We start from the raw sequence: 5,568 nt of genomic DNA on the forward strand, positions 1-5,568 counted from the left end.
CTAACACTATCAGCATAGTACTAATCCTCTAGGGCACATGGGCAAACACTATAATCGATTGAATCATTCACTTGGGATTCCCAAAGATACTTCCATACGAACTGAGAACTCTCAATTTTTATCCAAACGAGCTCAAATTTCGGAAAAACTTAGAATTTGACACGGAATGGAATGTGGAGCGAATACGATATTTTGAACCCCCCCTAATGTAAAACTCTCAATAGTTCAACACTTGATATCGAGTTGAGAAGCATGTACCATTTTCCATTGGAGTTGAATGACATGTGTTAATGAATATCTGTGTTTTTTTTTAATTTTTCGATTTTATTAGATTTTTCTTAAATTGCACAGAATGAAAAATCCATGTAAATTTCAGCGTAAAATCATGCACATGAAGGGAATGCCAGAAATGTCGCAAATTTACACGTCACAACGTGTAAAATTACAATAACATCATGTAAGTTTGCACCATACATCTTGTAATCTAGCATGGACTCTACGCGACAATTACGACCGATTACGCGACAATAAGCATAAATTTACATGATGTTGATGTCATTTTACATGATGTGTCATGTAAATTTGCGTTGAATCTGGTATTCCTTTTATGTGCACGATTTTACGCTGAAATTTACATGGATTTTTCTTTGTGTGTTGAAAAACCATAATGAATATAGATTTTATTACATTAATCACTTTATTCGTGGTGTTTGCTTTCGAAACCATACATAAAATTACTAATTTCGATTCTGCAGGCAGATGTACATATGCTGCAAATCAAGTAACCCTTTAAACCGGTTTACTGTGAAATGAAGTAAATGCTTTTAAACTCCGAGTATAGCTCAAAGTTAATACACCTTTAAATGTTTGTAGCATTTATTTATTGGTATAAGATACAAAAAAGCACCAATGATCCCATCCCGACTAAGGGTACATAACAAAATTATATCAGCATATGTTATTATGTTATAAGTTTTTTTCGAACATAGGTTGTTACAAACTTGATGCAGGATGTTGTTAAAATAACTAAAATTATAACAAAAAGTGTATGAATAGTAACATAAACATAACAAAATGTGTTTTAATTCTATCAAAAACATATCGAACCAAGTTATAATGTTTGATACAAAGTATCAAAATTATAATACTGTTCGATATACGATAATATTGTATATTATTGAAATCCATAACTATCTATTTATTTTGTTATAAAGTTGTTAAAAATGAACAAAAAAATATCTGAAAGGGAAATAAAACACATTTTGTCATATTCCTGTTTAATTATGTTCTATGGATAACGGAACCTAACAAAATTATATCATAATATGATATGCATATCATATACTGATTAAATTTTATTATATTTTTGTTACAAGCCTCTAGTCGGGATATTAGTTCAAACGACTACTGGACAAAATTACAGTTTAGGAGATTCAGCTAATTGCACAGTACATCATTATTATGAGACATGTGTTATCTTTTATATTCTTTACAATAGGGTGCATATAAGGGCGATTCAAATTTTAAATAATGTTTGAAAATCCAATTTCCCATATGCTCCTTACCATCCCTACCATAAAAATAGTGTTCAGACAATGTAGTTTTAAATGGAAATTACTATAGATAAATTTTGAGAAATTTTCCAATCACGCTAGTACTGTAATGTAAGTAGAAACTTTTCATCCCATATTGAAAACTTATTCTTCAAACCTTAATGAAGGATGTTGCTGAAGGAACATGTTTGCAGGGCTATAATCCCATATTAAGCTAAATAATAGTAAACAAACTCTTGATAACAAACAAACATATTTCTTCTGCTATTTGTCGGATTGAATTTCTCTCTTCAGCAAATTTCCTTAATATGGTTTGAAGAATGAGTTTTTACTATGGGATAATAAGTTTGTACTTACATTACAGAACTAGCGTGTTTGGGACATGTCTCAAATTTTCTCCATAGTAATTTCCGTAGAAACCTACATTGTTTTTGGGCCATCTAGAAAGCTGAAAATTTCGCAGAACACTATTTTTATGGTAAGTATGTAAGGAACATATGGGAGAAACATTTTTAAATTTTGAACCGCCCTAGTGCATATTAGTAATTGAGCAATTCTCGCTGAGACCGGCCCACTATTTACACTTGGTCTTTCAAAATGTTTGAAATTGTGCTCATTCGAAAGCTCCTGTCGAGTAACTAAAGAAACTGCATTCGGTTGGCCAAATTGATGGACCCCATTGGTAGTTATAATCAAAACAGTTATTGAGGACCCCTCGGTTTTTGACAATTCTCGCCTCAAACTGTCCTGAATCTAGAGCCTAGGCTTAAGCGCCATTAATCGCTCTCTGAAATGAAAACTAACTACCTGACTCCCTCCCGTTTTGCGAGGGGAGCTAGAGGAGATCGAGCTGTAGACAAAAATAACTGCCAGAATGATCGAGTTAAACATAATTTCTAGGTTTTCAAGAACTTCTGGATGTATGGACCTTAAGTCCTTGGCATTTTGCATCATCTAACGACTTGCTGGAATATTGGTTTTTTGAGCTATGTGCGTAATAAGTTACATTTGAAAATTACCCATATTTGTGGTGAGCACATGCTCATAGTGAGTCAAGAAAAAAAAACAACATCAATAACAACAAAATATAATAAAATGAAGAATCTAGGAGATCGTTAGAATGAAGGTTTTTAGGTTTTGTTAACTCTATTTAAGAAACTTTTAACCTTAGGCTAGTTCATATCGAGACCAATGACTTTACTTTCCTTTCGAAGGAAGTTGACAATATAATCTCAATCAAAAATGGGAAAAGTTCTGAAATTCACACTACAGTAGGCAAGCGTAGCAAATCACAGTCAGCGGAGCCAGTGAAATTCACGCGTATCGCTGCTGTAGGCAAAATGCCTTGAAAATAGCAAAACACCCGTTGCTAAGGGCAACTCAGAACTACTGTAGTAAAATGTTCTACTTTCCGCTGCATTTCCCGCAATTACAGCCTTCAATGACACTACTGATTTAGAAAATTCCTGTACCCAACATACTTGATGAGATTCACAATTTTAAACTATACTGTATTAGAAGAGCTACGTGATTTTCGCAAAAACTCAAGCCTACTTCTATTACCATTCCCAGCACTGATCTCAATATTATAAGTGGTTATCTCGGGGGATTCAATTCCAGGTTTCAAAACATGAAATTGCATGAGAAGTATGTATTCTAACCACTACACCAAGCTCGTTCCAGGTCTTTAGGTAGCGTCTGTAATTAGTGATATTTTAAAAGATTATTGATACTGTAAAAATAAGGAAGCAAACTACAATAACTACAAAGAATTATAATAACAATAGGAACCACTGTGAAGAACTACGTTGAGACCCTGTGGAAACCTGTATGACCTCAATAAAAACTTTTGTGAAAACGTTTGTAGAGAAATCTGTGCCCTAGCAGCGGAAAATGCATGTTTCCGTGGTCAATTTTTAATTACTACCAATTGATCATACTAGCTGATGCCTTCAAGAGTTATTTTCTATCAATATTATATTGAATTAGAAAAATGAACACGTTAATATTTAACAGGGATCTAACAGCAGTCCAAACATTTCTTTGAACAAATGTTTGGACTGCCCGCATAGAAAAACACAGTTTGTAATACATTCCACACAGTATTTCTCTTATAACTGTTAAGGTTAATGTTACATAAACAGTAACATTAATGTTGAACAATAATAATTCTAATGATGTAGATTATAAAAAACGGCTTGAGTAATCCATATCAAACAGTGACACTATTTCGTAATGTGCGCATATGGTTGAATTATATGGGGTTAAAACTCGTGAGAAATAGTTGAAAAATAAGGCTACCTTTTGCCGAATGGTCTCCGCTTCTATTCGCGCAAACCACGTACACATATGTATTTCACCATATTTTACCAATTATCTACAATACGGTAAACAGTTGAACGCTTATACTATACACTCTTACAAAAAACCAATCAGTCGTTTAAGATTCGCTAAGTTATAATTTTATTTTCCAGTCAGCTTGACCAAACACGTGTACTTTTAATGTAACAAAAACGCAATATCAATTGTGTTGGATACTTTTGATCGAAATGCGTGAAGGAAAAAACTTTTTTTTTAATTTTACTTATGTGAAAAGGTGAACGAGTTTTGTTCACTGCTTGTAACGTATGCATCTGACGTGGTATTTTTTTAGCGTGTTTGATTTCGATTTGCCGTCAAAATTGAAAAAATAAAATAAAAATAAACCGCCGGGAGTTGTGAGAAGAAAATTTGGCTCCTTTGTGTAAACAGTAGAAGCATTAACCTAAGAATGCTAATGTCGCTACTGTTCGTGTTACCAACATCTAGTTTGCCACGCGCTGACAGCCTGAGTACCGGGTCTCAAAGTGTCAAATCAATTTTGAAAACCAAAACAAATCATTGGCATTTAACAAACAGTGAAAACCCATAACTGAAGGTAAAAATAATTAATATCAGTTTTGTGAAAACAGCGCCATTAGCGTTCTACTACTAATATTTCTATTGTGTAAACGTAGGAAAGAATCGTTTGTATGGAGATGTCCGCCCTGATCCAGCACCAGATTGCAAAACTATTGGTGAGTAATATCTATTTGAAGTTTGATTGCAATCTGATTAATTTATTCCTTTAATCAGACAGGAAAAAACCTTGATGCACTCTCCATCAATGCGGGGGAGTGCGCCTGCTGCAAGGAACTCGGTTTCAAGTTAGCGAAGGAAGGTATCCGGAAGCAGAAACATAAGCTGAGAGTGCTAGCTGAATCGCGACACCCCCTTCAAGCGAACATATCGGTAAGCTAGTTTCGTGATCGGGACTCGGTGCACAAAATCTTCGTGTTTCCGTTACTTTTTGTGCTGAAATTGCAGCTGCAGTAACACCAGCGAAAAGCCGGATGTATGACGGATCGGTGAATTGGGAGCTATCAGCAATGTTCCGCCGCCCCCCGTTCATCAAATCAGTGTATAGTAAAACATGAAAATTTATGTGAAAATAGTAAAACGAATGTTACCAAGAATAAAACAAATTCAATCATAAGATCGTATTGTTACTTTATTTCAGAACAAGAAACAATAAAACAAGTAGTGTGTTTTTTTTCTTATTTTACTTCAAATGGAGACAGTTACATTTTATTTTCAAACAACATTGTTTTAGTTTACAAAGCTTTAATATTTCAGTTGAAGTATAACTAGAACAAACCCATTACTTGTTTTATTTCTTCTTATTGATGAACTCGTGATTTCTACACTTATGGTATAACTACAAAAGACCCTTACGGCATAGGGTGAAAATACCATGCAGCACCGTAAACCAATAATTTAACATACATTATTCGTAATATTGAAATTTTATTGTTGAACTGATTCCAAACTGTTTGTCTTACAGGAAATTGGACAAAAAATGTACAATATATCGACTATTTGGCAAACTGTAAACGAAAAATTTTGTTCTGGAAAATCGAAGATTTCGAATGGTTACATAACTTAACCGCCTATTCCCCACATTGTTAATTTCCGAATAACAATTTCCGAAATAATT

At 33.8% G+C, this 5,568-nt stretch overlaps 1 long non-coding RNA gene across 1 annotated transcript; it reads left to right on the forward strand.

The window, feature by feature from the left end:
• Positions 1 to 4,369: 4,369 nt before the first annotated feature.
• On the forward strand, positions 4,370 to 5,067 carry LOC110677989. The gene is made up of 2 exons (XR_002501366.1): positions 4,370 to 4,609; positions 4,668 to 5,067. It is a non-coding gene; the product is annotated as an uncharacterized LOC110677989 (long non-coding RNA).
• Positions 5,068 to 5,568: the final 501 nt, after the last annotated feature.

The sequence above is a fragment of the Aedes aegypti genome, chromosome 3 (assembly GCF_002204515.2).
Source record: "Aedes aegypti strain LVP_AGWG chromosome 3, AaegL5.0 Primary Assembly, whole genome shotgun sequence".
In the NCBI taxonomy this organism is placed as follows: Eukaryota; Metazoa; Arthropoda; class Insecta; order Diptera; family Culicidae; genus Aedes; species Aedes aegypti.